At 45.5% G+C, this 17,909-nt stretch overlaps 1 pseudogene; it reads right to left on the reverse strand.

Annotated features, from left to right (window-relative positions):
* Positions 1-8,688: 8,688 nt before the first annotated feature.
* Positions 8,689-17,909, reverse strand: part of LOC128841111 (maestro heat-like repeat-containing protein family member 2B) — a 28,919-nt pseudogene continuing 19,698 nt past the window's right edge.

Genomic DNA, 17,909 nt, shown 5'->3' on the forward strand with positions numbered 1-17,909 from the left:
GCGGTGGCAGACCGGATGAAAGGCCTCCCGCTCTCTTCGCAGCGAATCTCGTCTTGGATTACCTTATGTATCCGTGCATATTATGACTTGGCTAGTGTCCCAGCTACACGACTCACTGCCCATTCCACTCGGGCTCAAGCTTCGTCCTCCACCTTTCTGGCTCATGTATCCATACAGGAGATCTGCAGGGCAGCGACTTGGTCATCCGTGCACACTTTTGCTTTCCACTATGCCATAGTGCAGCAGTCCAGGGATGATGCGGCATTCGGTTCAGCGGTCCTTCACTCCGTGACATCTAACTCCGACTCCACTGCCTAGGTAAGGCCTGTGAGTCACCTAATTGGAATCGATATGAGCAAGCACTTGAAGAAGAAAAGACGGTTACTCACCTTTGTAACTGTTGTTCTTCGAGATGTGTTGCTCAGATCCATTCCAAACCCACCCTCCTTCCGCACTGTTGGAGTAGCCGGCAAGAAGGAATTGAGGGGGTGCTGGGTCAGCAGGGGCATATATCCCTTATGGCGCCACTCCAGGGGGCACCTCAGCCAACCCACCGAGAGATGCTAGGGTAAAAATCTTCTGATGATTGTGCACGCGGCGCGCGCACACCTAATTGGAATGGATATGAGTAACACATCTCGAAGAACAACAGTTACAAAGGTGAGTATCCATCTTTTCCTCTCTGATAAAGTCTTGTAGTACACAAACAAGGACTTGGCTTAGAATAGCAGAGATGCCTTCCCTCACCCACTATTACAGGCACCTATCCTAAGTCTGTAAGTAAACAGATGTAGTTCACAGATAGTCTTCTGACCCAGAAATAGGCTGGGGCGGGGGTGGAGGGTAACTCACCAGAACACAGTCCATTCCACTTACAACCCAGAATTCATCAGCAACACTGACTTCTCATAAAGACAAAGAAGAGGATATGATTAAGAACCAGACCCCAGATCACTAACTACAGAGATTAGATCTAGCTTTATGTGTATCCCGGAAGAGTGGTTAGAGAGCCCAGAGAGGCTGAGTTCTTCTTCCATACCAGCATAAGAATTGTGATTCATCTTTTAAAAATAAAACAAAAACATGTGACATTTAATTGTATTATTAGTTGTTTTCCCTTTTTAAGTAATAAATATGAAATAATGCAATCTAGGTATGTTTAGCATTACGCATATCAGAGTACAGCTGGTCTTTTAGGGGAAAATTAATAGGTGTAGAAAGCTAAAAGGATAGATTTTTTCTTCTGTTGCTATCTGATGTTCTTTCATCTTGGATTGGCTGAACCAAGGGGGCGGGTTTTCATCAAGGAGAAACAAACAGAACTTTCATACCATAGCCTGGCCAGTCATGAAACTGGTTTTCAAAGCTTCTCTGATGCGCAGCGCACCCTGCTGTGCTCTTCTAACTGCCCTTGGTTCACTCTACTTCCCTGTAAGCCAACCGCCCTCCCCTCCCCACTTTGATCACCACTTGCAGAGGCAATAAAGTGATTGTTGTTTCAAATTCATGCATTCTTTACTAATTCATCACACAAATAGAGGGATAACTGCCAAGGAAGCCTGGGAGGAGTGGTGGAGGAGGGAAGCACCGGGTGGGGTGGTGGAGGAGGGGAGGCGGGAAAGACAAGGCCACACTGCACTTCAAAACTTATTGAATACCAGCTTTCTGTTGCTTGGGCAGTCCTCTGGGGTGGAGTGATTCGGTGCCCGGAGCCCTCCCCCCGCACGTTCTTGGGTGTCTGAGTGAGGAGCCTATGGAACTTGGGGAGGAGGGCGGTTGGTTACACAGGGGCTGCAGCAGTGGTCTGTGCTCCTGCTGCCTTTCCTGCACCTCAACCATACGCCGGAGCATATCAGTTTGATCCTCCAGTAGCCTCAGCATTGCATCCTGTCTCCTCTCATCACGCTGCCGCCACCGCTCCTCTTGCTCCAGCCATCTATCCTCTTGCACATCCCTCCTGTCCTCGCGTTCATTTTGTGCTTTTCTGGACCCTGACATTGTCTGCCTCCACGCATTCTGCTGGGCTCTTTCAGTGCGGGAGGACTGCATGAGTTCAGAGAACATTTCATCACGAGTGCGTTATTTTCACCTTCTTATCTGCACTTGCCTCTGGGACAGAGATGATAGGGGGAGCGTTGAAACATTTGCAGCTGCAGGAAGAAAAAAAGGGAGAGTTGGGTTGACCATTTAAAATGGGTTGGCCATTTAAAAGAAGGGGTTGCGGTTTTTGGGTTAACATGCAACATGAACCCAACTAACCCCCCCACACACCCAAATCTCTGGGATGATTGCTTCACCCCCTCCCCACACCGTGTGGCTAACAGCAGGGATGATTTCTTTTCAGCCACAGGCACACAGCCCAGCAGGAACAGCCACCTCTGAATGTCCCCTTAATAAAATTCCCCTATTTCAACCAGGTGACCATGAATGATATCACTCTCCTGAGGATATCACAGAGAGATAAAGAACGGATGTTGCTTGACTGCGTTCCAGTAGCTTTACTGGCCGCGAATACATTCCAAGTCTTCAGGGCAAATTAATCATTAAACACGCTTGCTTTTAAACCAGGTATTAAATTTACAAAGGTACACTCACCAGAGGTGCCTTCTCTGCCTTCAAGGTCCGGGAGCCCGGGTTGGGAGGGTAATGTCTCCAGGGTGATAAACAGTTCCTGGCTGTCAGGGAGAACAGTTTCTCTGCTTGCCTGCTGTGTGCTATCATCTTCCTCGTCCCCAAAATCCGCATTCCTGTTGCATGAGACTCCCTTGCAGGAGTCCACGTACCGGGGTGGAGTAGTTGTAGGGGCACCCCTTAGAATTGTATGCATCTCATGATAGAAGCGGCATGTCTGGGGGTCTGACCCGGAGCAGCCGTTTGCCTCTTTGGTAGGCTTGCCTGAACTCCTTAAGTTTCATGCAGCACTGCTGCGGGTCCCTGTTATAGCCTCTGTCCTTCATGCCCTTGGAGATTTTTTTCAAATATCTTGGCATTTAGTCTTTTGGAATGAGTTCTGATAGCATGGATTTGTCTCCCCATACAGCGATCAGATCCAATACCTCCCATTCGTTCCATGCTGGAGCTCTTTTGTGATTCTGGGACTCCCTGGTCACCTCTGCTGATGAGCTCTGCATGGTCACCCGTGCTGATCAGCTTGCCACGCTGGCCAAACAGGAAATGAAATTCAAAAGTTTGCGGGGCTTTTTCTGTCTACCTGTCCAGAGTGGTCACAATGGAGCACTCTGGGATAGCTCCTGGAGGCCAATACCATTGAATTGCGTCCACACTACCCCCAAATTCAACCCAGCGATGTCGATTTCAGCGCTAATCACCTCGTCGGGGAGGAGTACAGAAATCGATTTTAAGACCCCTTTAATTCGACAATAATGGCTCTGTTGTGTGGACGGGTACAGGGTTAAATCAATCTAATGCTGCTAAATTTGACCTAAACTCATAGTGTAGACCAGGGCTCAGACTCCTAACAATCACATGTAGGTGCATAAATAGGGGAGGGATTAGTTGTAAAGTCACCTTTTTGAAGATAGTGGGCCATGCTGCCCTATGTGGCAATGGAGCAGGGCAAAGTAGCCATAAAGCTGCCCTAAGAGGGCAGCTAGGAATTCCCCCAGCATGTGCAAATCCCTAACAGAGAGCTAGCATATATAGTGTACAGCCAGAGTAGATGGCTGAATGTCACCAACAGCTTTTGCGAACAGGGGCTGCTAACAGGGAGTTTCGCAAGGGAGTTCTCCAGGTGAAGGAGGAGCAACACAGCATGGTTACCCTTTTGGGGTAAGTGACTGTCTGTAGTGTGTGTGTGTTTGTGTTTGAGGGTTACTTGCTGTGTACTGAGCTTGTGTTTGTCAGTCTGTTTGGTTGTTTGAAGGACCGTGTGCTGTGGCTGGCAGTTGGAAGCTGTGAGCTTCAAAGGAAGGTTTGAAAGCTAGAAGCCTCTGGTAAGTGGCTGAGCCTTAATCAGTGGGCGGGGCATTCATACAGGCCAGGGCTTTCTAAAGCAGCGCACAAGCGACCAGGGAGCTTTTGCGAACAGGGGCTGCTAACAGAGAGTTTCGCAAGGGAGTTTGGAAGGGGGGCGAGGGTCCCTTGCCGGTTCTATCTGTTTTCTCTTTATTCCCCTTAATACCTATAAACCAACTACATTCAAAACTTCTTGCTTAAACAACCCTTTTAGCAGACAGGGGGCTGCAGATGGGAGTTCAACAGAGGGAGGCTTACGATGGTTAGGAAGACCCGCAACACCTGTGCCAGCACTGCTTCTGTCTCCTCCACCTGTGCCTGTAGCCAGACAGAGCACCTGAGCATGGATGCTTTTACCCAGATCCTGGTGTGGTTTTGCAGAGACTGTAACTTGCAATTTCCACTTACTGATATCCAGGCTGGGGGGACCATCCAATGTGAGAAGTGCCTCCTGGTGGAATCTCTCACGCAGCAGGTGGGAGAGCTACAGGAGGAGGTGGCTAGGTTGAGGAGCATCCAAATCCACGAGCAATTCCTCGACAGTGTCCATGTGGAGACAGCTGAGGTAGCTGTCCCAGTACACAGGACTGCTGATACACCACTGGTGGAGGAGGAGATGGCTCAGGGTGGACACTGGCAGCTGGTTACTTCTGGCAGCAGGCAGTGCTCCACCCCTGCTCCGAATCCTCCTGCCGTGGTAATAGGTAACCGTTATGCTCTTCTTGATACAGGAAAGAAGGAATCACCCCCTACAGTAAAGGAGGAGAAGCCTCGTACCCCTAAGGCTGGGAGGTCTGCTGCCACCACTGCGAATACGAAACGTAGGGTAGTGGTGGTTGGAGACTCTCTGCTGAGGGGGACGGAGGCGCCCATCTGTTGCCCTGACATTTCATCTCGGGAGGTATGCTGCCTGCCGGGAGCCCGTATCCGAGACGTTACGGAGGCATTGTCGAGGATTATCCAGCCCTCTGACTACTACCCCATGCTACTCATCCATGTGGGCACAAATGATACTGCGCGGTGTGACACTGAGCGGATCAAGAGTGACTACAGGGCTCTGGGAGTACGGGTGAAGGAGTTTGGAGCGCAGGTGGTATTCTCTTCAATTCTTCCTGTCAAAGGTAGGGGCCCGGGCAGAGACAGATGCATCATGGAGGTGAATGCCTGGCTGCGAAGATGGTGTCGCCAGGAGGGCTTTGGCTTCCTAGACCACAGGATGCTATTTGAGGAAGGACTGCTAGGCAGAGATGGCGTTCACCTTTCGAGGAGGGGAAAGACCCTATTTGGACACAGACTGGCTAACCTAGTGAGGAGGGCTTTAAACTAGGTTCGACGGGGACAGGTGAGCAAAGCCCACAGGTAAGTGGGGAACATGGAGACCGGGGAGATGGGTCGGAAACGAGAGGGAGTGTGGGCTATATTGGCAGAGAGAAAGGAGGGTCAGGACAAAACTGGGAGGAAAGATCAAACCAGTATCTTAGATGCCTATATACAAATGCGAGACGTATGGGGAATAAGCAGGAAGAACTGGAAGTGCTAATAAATAAATACATCTATGACATTGTTGGCATCACTGAAACTTGGTGGGATAATACACGATTGGAATGTTGGTGTGGATGGGTACAGCTTGCTCAGGAAGAATAGACAGGGGGAAAAGGGAGGAGGTGTTGCCTTGTATATTAAAAATGTACACACTTGGACTGAGGTAGAGATGGACATAGGAGACGGAAGTGTTGAGAGTCTCTGGGTTAGGCTAAAAGGGGTAAAAAACAAGGGAGATGTCATGCTAGGAGTCTACTACAGGCCACCTAACCAGGTGAAAGAGGTGGATGAGGCTTTTTTTAAGCAACTAACAAAATCATCCAAAGCCCAAGATTTGGTGGTGATGGGGGACTTCAACTATCTGGATATATGTTGGGGAAATAACACAGTGGGGCACAGACTATCCAACAAATTCTTGGACTGCATTGCAGACAACTTTTTATTTCAGAAGGTTGAAAAAGCTACTGGGGGGAAGCTGTTCTAGACTTGATTTTAACAAATAGGGAGGAACTTGTTGAGAATTTGAAAGTAGAAGGCAGCCTGGGTGAAAGTGATCATGAAATCATAGAGTTTGCAATTCTAAGGAAGGGTAGAAGGGAGAACAGCAAAATAATAGAGGCAATGGATTTCAGGAAGGCAGATTTTGGTAAGCTCAGAGAGCTGATAGGTAAGGTCCCATGGGGATCAAGACTGAGGGGAAAAACAACTGAGGAGAGTTGGCAGTTTTTCAAAGGGACACCATTAAGGGCCCAAAAGCAAGCTATTCTGCTGGGTAGAAAAGATAGAAAATGTGGCAAAAGACCACCTTGGCTTAACCACGAGATCTTACATGATCTAAAAAATAAAAAGGAGTCATATAAAAAATGGAAACTAGGACAGATTACAAAGGATGAATATAGACAAACAACACAGGAATGCAGGGGCAAGATTAGAAAGGCAAAGGCACAAAATGAGCTCAAACTAGCTACAGGAATAAAGGGAAACAAGAAGACTTTTTATCAATACATTAGCAGCAAGAGGAAGACCAAAGACAGGGTAGGCCCACTGCTTAGTGAGGAGGGAGAAACAGTAACAGGAAACTTGGAAATGGCAGAGATGCTTAATGACTTCTTTGTTTCGGTCTTCACCGAGAAGTCTGAAGGAATGCCTAATATAGTGAATGCTAATGGGAAGGGGGTAGGTTTAGCAGATAAAATAAAAAAGGACAAGTTAAAAATCACTTAGAAAAGTTAGATGCCTGCAAGTCACCAGGGCCTGATGAAATGCATCCTAGAATACTCAAGGAGCTAATAGAGGAGGTATCTGAGCCTCTAGCTATTATCTTTGGAAAATCATGGGAGATGGGAGAGATTCCAGAAGACTGGAAAAGGGCAAATATAGTGCCCATCTCCAAAAAGGGAAATAAAAACAACCCAGGAAGCTACAGACCAGTTAGTTTAACTTCTGTGCCAGGGAAGATAATGCAGCAAGTAATTAAGGAAATCATCTGCAAACACTTGGAAGGTGGTAAGGTGATAGGTAACAGCCAGCATGGATTTGTGAAGAACAAATCATGTCAAACCAATCTGATAGCTTTCTTTGATAGGAAAAAGAGCCTTGTGGATAAGGGTGAAGCTGTGGATGTGGTATACCTAGTCTTTAGTAAGGCATTTGATACGGTCTCGCATGATATTCTTATCGATAAACTAGGCAAATACAATTTAGATGGGGCTACTATAAGGTGGGTGCATAACTGGCTGGATAACCTACTCAGAGAGTTGTTATTAATGGTTCCCAATCCTGCTGGAAAGGCATAACGAGTGGGGTACCGCAGGGGTCTGTTTTGGGACCGGCTCTGTTCAATATCTTCATCAACGACTTAGAAATTGGCATAGAAAGTACACTTATTAAGTTTGCGGATGATACCAAACTGGGGGGGATTGCAACTGCTTTGGAGGACAGGGTCATAATTCAAAATGATCTGGACAAATTGGAGAAATGGTCTGAGGTCAACAGGATGAAGTTTAACAAAGACAAATGCAAAGTGCTCCACTTAGGAAGAAAAAATCAGTTTCACACATACAGAATGGGAAGAGACTATCTAGGAAGGAGTACGGCAGAAAGGGATCTAGGGGTTATAGTGAATCACAAGCTAAATATGAGTCAACAGTGTGATGCTGTTGCAAAAAAAGCAAACATGATTCTGGGATGTATTAACAGGTGTGTTGTGAGCAAGACACGAGAAGTCATTCTTCCGCTCTACTCTGCTCTGGTTAGGCCTCAGCTGGAGTATTGTGTCCAGTTCTGGGCACCGCATTTTAAAAAAGATGTGGAGAAATTGGAAAGGGTCCAGAGAAGAGCAACAAGAATGATTAAAGGTCTTGAGAACATGACCTATGAAGGAAGGCTGAAAGAATTGGGTTTGTTTAGTTTGGAAAAGAGAAGACTGAGAGGGGACATGATAGCAGTTTTCAGGTATTTAAAAGGTTGTCATAAGGAGGAGGGAGAAAACTTGTTCACCTTAGCCTCTAAGGATAGAACAAGAAGCAATGGGTTTAAACTGCAGCAAGGGAGGTCTAGGTTGGACATTAGGAAAAAGTTCCTGTCAGGGTGGTTAAACACTGGAATAAATTGCCTAGGGAGGTTGTGGAATCTCCATCTCTGGAGATATTTAAGAGTAGGTTAGATAAATGTCTATCAGGGATGGTCTAGACAGTATTTGGTCCTGCCATGCGGGCAGGGGACTGGACTCGATTATGTCTCGAGGTCCTTTCCAGTCCTAGAATCTATGAAAAACTCCTAGCTTCCCACCCAAGTATATGGGGTGTGAGCTGGAAACAGAAGATGGCACAGACAGAGTGCATTGTGCTCCAGCAATCCCCAGTGCAGCAATGGCTTTTAGAAGACAACATAATTTAGAACAACCCAGAGTCTAGAGCTCAGGTTTATTTGAGGATCTGGCCCAGTAGTTTACTATAGTAACAGACAAGACCCTTGAGCAAGCAGTATAATGTACATGCTTATCACTGAGCTTGTCCAGAGACTGCATGTCCATCAGAATGACCAGATGTTCTGATGTCTAATAAAAAATGCTTTGAGTAGTTAAAATCAACCAAGGCTACTTTACAGGGCCTGATTCTTCTCTCACTTACAGCATCTGAGCAGTATGACAACGGCTAAGATTGGCCAGTATTATAGTTGCCTCTCTGTCCCTCTCTTGTTCCGATTTTGGGTACTGGGAGCGCCTTGTTCTCTATGTCTCCTTTCCACTTCATTCCCCAAGCATTCTGCCAGACAGATGTCACTTAGGACCTGAGTTGCCACCAGCTGGACAGTGGGACTTGGGTCTTTCTGTAGGACCTGGAGAGCTGAAATTACAGAGGACAACATGCTAGTGAACAGACTGTCAAATCACAGCTAAGAAGTACAGAACCTTGAAGTACCTGAGCAGAACAATCACATGGAAAAATGTGAAACTGGGCTCAGTCCTTATATTGGGATGGAAAATCCATGAGAGATGAATATGCCTCATTTTTCAAATAGTCACCTGTGCCTGAAATAGCTGGAGACTTATTACCTCTGAGTACCACACTACAGAAGCTCTCCAATACAAAGAACGCTTTAGGTTCCTCCATTGGGACCTTTCCATGCTCCAAACTGGGGGGAGACCCTGACTCTACCAGAAACTCAGCCACTTTGCTGTAACTGGAAGAAGGTCTGTTGTTTCAATAGCTTCCATTTTTAAGTTATTTTCCATCTTTATTCAGGAGCCACTGCCTGAGCTCAAATAAACCTGGAATTAAACAGAGGCCAGGTCCAAGCTGGTTTATGTCTGACACAGGGCACTTAATGGAAGAAAAATTGCTGGTGGAAAATTTGGGGTAGCAGAAAGTGGCTACAACGTCTCACCTGGGGAGTCCACAGGGAGCCAACGAAGCCCAAAGAGTGGATAGCACTGGCTGGGGAGGGGGCATTGCCAGGACAACCAGGAGATGCACTGACTCATATCATACCTGCTGCAGCTGCCGGCTTCAGGGGAAACTAAACCTGACTTCTCCTGGGCAAGAGTGAATCTGTCCTTTAATGTGTGTCTGATGCACTTTGCACCAGTGGTATCTGCTTGTCAGCTAAATTCCTTTATAACTCACTAATGAACAGGACTTCAGCTGTATTTATTATTTACACATCAGCAGATGTTCCAGGTTCAGCCACTTCATACGCTGGGTGTCTGTGTGTTCCAGAATGATGCCTAAATACACAATGTAAAACAAACAACAATAATAATAAAACCTTCCCTTGTTGAGTGCACAGTGATATTAGCAGCCCCTAAGCAGGTCTTTGGCTTCTCCTACTGTGGGCCTAAGGGTAAGCTGTGGGCAAGAGGATGCTAGAGCAGTTTAGAGTCCACAGCGAAGAGAATAAGAGAGACATTTTTTAAAAAGAATGTTTACATAAAACCCATTTGCTTTAAACAGTCTGTGTTCCTCTTGCCACTGCTGTCAGTTATTGGAGACATATTAGGGTAGTGTCTTGGTCTAGTGGTCTGAGCAAAGGTCTGGGGCCAGGAATAAGTGAGTTCTAAGCAGGGATCTCACAAGGTGACGGATAGATGACTTAGGCCACAATGCCTGCCTGTCTCACATGGGTGTGCTAGGAAGAAGAGGGCACAGGGCCAAAGAGGAGGAACCTAATGTTTCCTTGACAAGGTGGTGTGGCCAGGAACCTGAAACAGCAGGCACTATGGGGAGGTTGGGCTGCATGCCTCCCAATGATGAAGTAGCAGTGAGGAGCACTGAACAATGCTGTGGGTAAGTCTGCACTTTGAGCTGGGAATGGTACCCCTAGCTCAATGGGACATGCCCACACTAGCTCTGACTGAGCTAGTATGCTAAAAATAGAATGTAGCTAAGGCAGTACGAGCAGTGGGAGGCGCTAGCCACCTTGAGAACAGACTTTGGGGTTTGGATGGGATCACACTTGGGGTGGTTAGCCCCTCCTGCCATCGCGGCTACTCTATTTTTAGCACACAGGTCCTAGTGTGGGTATGTCTCATCAAGCTGGGACCTATACCCCCAGCTCAAAGTGTAAACATGCCCTATGTGACAATGTCCCAGCCTCTACTACTAAATGACTGCACCATGCTTTCCCTGCAACAATCCCAAAGCACTTTATAGCAACTAATGAATTCCTCCTACCACCATGCTGGAGACGTAGGGATATTAACATCTCCATTGATGTATGAGAAGCTGAGGCACAGAGAGATTGATGGAAGCTCAGTGCTGCACAGTGGGATTTTTTCTGTCTCCCTCAATGGGAATACCAAAAGGGACACTGGGCATCATCTCTCCCCAGCTAACTTGGCTGCAACTGCCCGGATCCCTTCCCAGCTGCTATAGAAGTACATGATGGTGGTTTTGTACAAGCTCTCCAGCAGCTCTGCATTCTCTTTGGCCTAGAGGAAGTCAGGGACACATGAGCTCTCTCTGGCTAGAAGTGCCCTTTGACTGCCAGCACATGCTTTTACAAACCACAGGTAAATGAGAAAGAACAGGTAGCTGGGTAGAAGTGGGAAAAAAGGGAATCTGTGGCAGAATTACATTTACCATCACCCGCAGTCATATATCTCACTCTTACAGTTATTTACATTATCCATCACACATCCCCCCCCACACCTCTACACCACCACAAGCCACTCCAGTAAATAATCTCCTACAGTTCAACAGCTCACTCACAAGGTGTCTGCAAATGTCCACCTGTAGCTCTTCAGGCTTCAGATCGGCTGTGCCACTAAGGTGATCATTAATTGCAGTTTGGAGCCTCTTCAGTCCCAAAAATGGGGCACAGAGGTGAAATGTAGCTCTGCATTCCTGAAAAAGTGTGTCACACCATTTAATTGTTCCCTACTGTGTGCTATGTTCATTCAAAGGGAACTCATCTGCTTGACTGCTCATCTATTCCAGGATAAAAAGGGATTCATCTGGCTGTAATTGGCAGAAAACATGCAGGAATGACTAATAGAGGGGAGAGCTTCCACTGAAACCTGGAGGTTGCATCAATGTCTTTTTGGAACAGATATACTTATGAAAGCTGCTTCACCAGGCATAGCTGTGGTCTCTCCTCTGTTCTGGGGAGGCAGGGGCCTGGGGTGCAGAGACAGAGAGGAATAGAGACCTGTCAGGGTCAGACCCATGACCTATCCTGGATTCTGGTGAGGCAGCCATGGACCAACCTGGCTGGAACTGATTCAGCAGGAGGGCAATGAACTGAGGGGAGAATTAGGGCCTTCACAGCAGGCAGGAATAGCAGAGCTCCCCTGGCATTGGGAGGAAGATTCCTTTTGCTTAGTAAACAAGTCACTGTCGGTCTTACCATTGAAACTTTGGGGTTTGGGTCTTGCAGGTGCAGCAGAAGTGTGACCCAGCTCTGCCTAACCTGGTCGGCGAAATAGGCCTTCCATTTTCTCTTTGTCAAGTGGGCCAGGTTGCCAAATAGGACAAAGGCCAATGAACGAAGAGCATTATCCTCCTACAGCCAAGAAAGCCCCGCAAGTTGATAACTAAGGACAATCACATCACGCACCTTGCACAGCCATCTCTTCTACGCTAAAGTAGAATGACTCCAACTACAGCTAGTCGGAAAAACTTTAAATTAACCAATTTTTTGTTCAAAATTGCTGATTCATCAAAATATTTTAGAGACGGTTCAATTTTGATGAAATTCCTCCAGAAGCCAGGCAGGGGTCCTTAGAAACCTGCCCGGTGTCTTGCCAGTGCACCCATCCAGCTCCTTGGCAGCCGATCTAGCAGGTTGACTGGGATTGTGGGCTTCCAGGCCCGCAGCTTCTGGGACCCTAGGAGTCCTGGCTCTCAAATTTGCAACTCCCTGGCACCTCTAGCTCCCAGAGTTTCCCGGGTTCCCAGCACCGGGATAGTCTGTGAGCAGACTGCCCTGGGCCCAGGCTTCCAATAGAGCTAGATTGAGAATAAGTAATTCTGTTTCACAAAGAGTTTTGAAGTTTGGGGAGAGGGGTTCCCACAAATATGAACAAAACCAAAATTTGAAATCTCAAAATTCTCTGCAAAATGGAATTATCATTCCAACCCTCTCACATAAAAATGGTATAGAGCAGGTCCAAAACTCTCTATTGTACTCTGCAACCTTCTTTTCATAGTTATCTACCTACCTAATCTAGTATTCAGATTTTCTTTGAGGTTCTCAGTGGAAATATAGAAGAACAAAAGGGTGAGACTGGGAGCAAGGATGTCATCCCCATCCTCTTAATGTTCTCCTCCTCCATAAAAAACCTCTTCCCTGAGGCCTCAAATCTCTTCACTCTTACACGAGCAGTGCCCTGGGAGTCCACATCATGCACTGTCAATGGAGTCTAATCAAGATCAGTTGAACTGGGGTTGGAGAGTTCTGTTCACATACATTGTCAAAGTAGGTCGGGATCTGTTGGGTGAGGTCTCTGAAGGAAGAACCTACATCCTTCTCCTTCAGCTCATTCAGGACTTTGGCCAGTGCTTTTATGCTCTCGCCAATGACTTCAGAACTGAAAGTGTCATTTAAGGCCCTGATCAGTATGTCCAGAAGAAACTTCTTGTGCTTTTACACCTGTACAAATATGATATTAAAGAACACTTATCACTGATCACACTTTAAAGTTTTCTTTAGCCGTTTTCAAACTGTGGGAATTTCATCTACCCTCCTCCCCCTCCGAGACCTATAGCTATATTTCAGACCAGGTGCTAGCTACAATGAGCCAAACTTGGGGCCATAATACACCTGTGTAATCCTATTATTAGATTCCTAGTTACTTAGATTCCAAGGCCAAAAGAGACCATTGTGATTATCTGGTCTGACCTCCTGCATAACATAGAACTTCCCCGAAATAGTCTCTGTTGATTTTAAAATTGCTAGGGACAGAGAATCCACCACAGCCCTTGGTAAATTGTTCCAATGGTTAATTAAAATTACCATTAAAAATGTATGTCTGAATTAGTCTAGCTTCATTTTTCCCCATTGAATTTTGGTATACCTTTGCTTGCTAATGTGAAGAGCCCATTATCAAAATTTGTTCCCTATGATGTGAGTAGTTATAGACTGTCCTCACGTCACTCCTTAACCTTCGCTTTGTAAAGCTAAACAGATTGAGCTCCTTGAGTCTATCACTAAAGGGATATTGTCCAATCCTTTGATAATTCTTGTGACTCTTCTCTGAATCCTCTCTAATTTATCAGCATCCTTCTGGAATTGTGCACACCTGATCTGAACACAATATTCCAGCAGTGCTCACATGAGTGCCATATTCAGAGGGAAAATAACTTCTTTACTCTTATTCAAGACTCCTCTGTTTATGCCACAACTTCACACTGGGAGTTTATGTTCAACTGATTATCTGCCATGACTCAAGTTTTTTTCATTATCATTGCTTCCTGGGATAGAGTCTCCCATCCTGTAAGTATGGCCTGCATTTTTTGTTCCAGATGTATTCATTTACATATGGTCATATTAAAGTGCATGTTGTTTACTTATCCCAGCTTACCAAAGGATCCAGCTTGCTCTGTATTGACTGCGAAGAGGTTACTAGGGTATGTGAGAGAGCAGAATTTGGCCTAGTGCATTGTATGCAGCCGCTGTAAACTCTGAACAACTATTTCCCTTGGTTTCTCTAGTTATGCTGCATTCTATTCAGTATTCTCTCTTACCTTCTCAGGCACCCCATATACTAAATTTCCCAGGCCTCTTACAGGCCTGACGGACAATGCTGTTCCTATCATGTGACCTTTCTTCCAAGATGTGTAAGACAGACTTAAGGAACTTCTTCTCCCTGAGCATGGGATCACTCATTAACTGAAATAAAATCAACATGTCCATTAGCCCCAATATGATCATTAAGATTGGGAATATAATTTGAGCAGACATGTAATACCCTAAAAACAACAAGGAGTCCTCCTACAGCCACAGTCTTGTGGATACGGACTAATATGGCTACCCCTTTTATAGTTGGCACATAATACACTGTAACTTTATTATTCCACACTGTGACGGTGCTGCCCGTGGGAGCCAGCTGAGGTAACTCAATTAGGGTGAACTGCAAACAAAACGGGGCAGACAACACCCCAAAAGCTGGTGGATATTCCAATAGTTAGATTTACCAAGCCAGCACAAAACAATTTCTATATTGCCATATCGGTTACTCAGAAGTCCAAACAACGCAGTTCCCTTTAAGTGCCCAGCCTCAGGCCTCCGTCCAGACACACCTGTCAAATATGATGATGATTACTGAAAATCTTATCTCATCATATAAAAGAAAAGGTTCTTCCAATCCCAAAGGATCAGCCACATACCCAGGTCCAATTATAACTTAGATCTTCCCCAAAATATACGCTAATAGTCAATTCTTATTAACTAAACTAAAATTTATTAAAAAAGAAAAGAGAGAAAGTGTTGTTTAAAAGATCAATATACATACAGACTTGAATTCAATTCTTGAGGTTCAGATACATAGCAGAGGTGAGCTTGTAGTTGCCAAAAGTCCTTTTAGAAATAGTCCATAGGTTATAGTCCAATATCCATATTCAGGGTGACTCAGACAGGTAAGTCTAACATCGGTACTGGGCAAATTAGTCAAAACAATAGTTAAGAATAAAATTGTCAGATATATAGAAAAACATAAACTGTTGAGCAATAGTCAACATGGTTTCTGTAAAGGGAAATCGTGTCTTACTAATCTGTTAGAGTTCTTTGAAGGGGTCAACAAACATGTGGGGGATCCAGCGGACATAGATTTCCAGAAAGCCTTTGACAAGGTCCCTCACCATAGGCTCTTACGTAAATTAAGTTGTCATGGGATAAAAGGGAAGGTCCTTTCATGGATTGAGAACTGGTTAAAAGACCAGGAACAAAGGGTAGGAATTAATGGTAAATTCTCAGAATGGAGAGGGGTAACTAGTGGTGTTCCCCAAGGGTCAGTGCTCGGACCAATCCTATTCAACCTATTTATAAATGATCTGGAGAAAGGGGTAAACAGTGAGGTGGCAAAGTTTGCAGATGATACTAAACTGCTCAAGATAGTTAAGACCAAAGCAGACTGTGATGAACTTCAAAAAGATCTCACAAAACTAAGTGATTGGGCAACAAAATGGCAAATGAAATTTAATGTGGATAAATGTAAAGTAATGCACATTGGAAAAAATAACCCCAGCTATACATACAATATGATGGGGGCTAATTTAGCTACAAGTCAGGAAAAAAGATCTTGGAGTCATCATGGATAGTTCTCTGAAGATGTCCGCGCAGTGTGCAGAGGCAGTCAAAAAAGCAAACAGGATGTTAGGGATCATTAAAAAGGGGATAGAGAATAAGTCTGAGAACATATTATTGCCCTTATATAAATCGATGGTACACCCACATCTCGAATACTGTGTACAGATGTGGTCTCCTCATCTAAAAAAAGATATACTGGCACTAGAAAGGGTTCAGAAAAGGGCAACTAAAATGATTAGGGGTTTGGAACTGGTCCCATATGAGGAGAGGTTAAAGAGGCTAGGACTCTTCAGCTTGGAAAAGAGGAGACTAAGGGGGGATATGAAAGAGGTATATAAAATCATGAGTGATGTGGAGAAAGTGGATAAGGAAAAGTTATTACTTATTCCCATAATACAAGAACTAGGGGTCACCAAATGAAATTAAAAGGCAGCAGGTTTAAAACAAATACAAGGAAGTTCTTCTTCACGCAGTGCACAGTCAACTTGTGGAATTCCTTACCTGAGGAGGCTGTGAAGGCTAGGACTATAACAGCATTTAAAAAGAGAACTGGATAAATTCATGGTGGTGAAGTCCATTAATGGCTATTAGCCAGGATGGGTAAGGAATGGTGTCCTAGCCTCTGCTTGGCAGAGGATGGAGATGGATGGCAGGAGAGAGATCACTTGATCATTGCCTGTTGGTCCACTCCCTCTGGGGCACCTGGCATTGGCCACTGTCGGTAGACAGGATACTGGGCTAGATGGACCTTTGGTCTGACCCTGTACGGCCATTCTTATGTTCTTATGACTCCAGTCAGTGACTGGGGATCTCAATCCTTGTGGCTTAAGGTTTCTCCCTCTTGAAACCCAAAGCAGATCTGAGATGAAGTAGGATCATGTCCCAAGGTTCTTATACATTTCCAGCAGCCTTTTGGCCTGAGAAAACGATAGGCTCAACTTTCCTTCTTCTAAACATTATGGCAATTAGCATAGTCTTAGGGACTCTCTTCCTGCAAACCCAGCTGAAGCAAATGCTGCCAGAATCAAACTCCAGCTATCCCCTGAATTTCTGTGGCCAGAGAGCAGCACCCTTTCTTGCCCCTCCAGTTCCTGCCAGGAACCAACCTGCTAAGGCCCTGCAGCTCCTTTTATCTGAGCCTGATGGACTCTGATTGGCTGCTTTCATGAGGCCTCTCTAGACAGACCCAGGTTTGTGGCTCTTTTCCTAGGGCAGGGTATAGTAGGACTAAGGGGCCTCTTGTAAGGAGCCTCAAAGCCCAGGTACAACCCATCACAGGCACAGATAGATTGGTTTTTCTTAGAACCAGATGAGCCCCTAAGATAGTTGCTTAGCATAAGTGGGAAATATAATGACAATGTTAGAGGAAGGATGTGGAAAGGGAGGATGGTCCAGCAGTTAGCACACTAGCCTAGGACTTAGGAGACCCAGGTTCAATTTCCTGCTTCCTCATAGACTTCCTGTGTGACCTTGGGCAAGTCACTTAGCACTTCTGTGCATCAGTTCCCTGCCTGTAAAATAGGAATAATAGTGCTTCCCTACCTCACAGGAGTGTTGTGGGGATACATACATTAAAGAGTTTTGAGGTATTCAGATACTACAGTAATGAGAACCTAAGCTAGATGTTAATGTATTTGTATGTTGTTTGTTTTGTAGTATTAGGACACTAGGTTCATTCAGAAGATCTGCTGAGCTAAACCAAAATCAGGAGCTGTTGGTTAGTATCAGCACTAGGACTTGGCAGAAGAGGTCCAGTAATTCAAACTCTGTCTGTATCTCTCTCAGCCAGCACCAGTGGTTGTGTAGCTAGTATAGGCAATGACAGCAATAAAAATAACAGAGAGAGAATGACTCAGAAAGGTGTAATGAAGTTCCTTGTGAGGTTTCCATATAAAATGACAATTACTCCTATGAACTAAACTGTACAACTCCCGAAAGAAAGGCATATAACAGGCATATAATGGTGAAACTGCTCTTCAGAGCCCTGTGTCTTACCTGGGCAAAGAAAGCTGTGCTGGTGACTCGGTGGTTTTCTGTTGGGGAATTCACCCAGGGGAGGAGGCTCTGTATGAGCTCAGGTGTTATTAGTCCAGAACTTAGCAGAACATTGGAAGACAAAAGAAACCACTTATGGGGTAGATTGC

This window comes from Malaclemys terrapin, chromosome 1 (assembly GCF_027887155.1).
Source record: "Malaclemys terrapin pileata isolate rMalTer1 chromosome 1, rMalTer1.hap1, whole genome shotgun sequence".
In the NCBI taxonomy this organism is placed as follows: domain Eukaryota; kingdom Metazoa; phylum Chordata; order Testudines; family Emydidae; genus Malaclemys; species Malaclemys terrapin.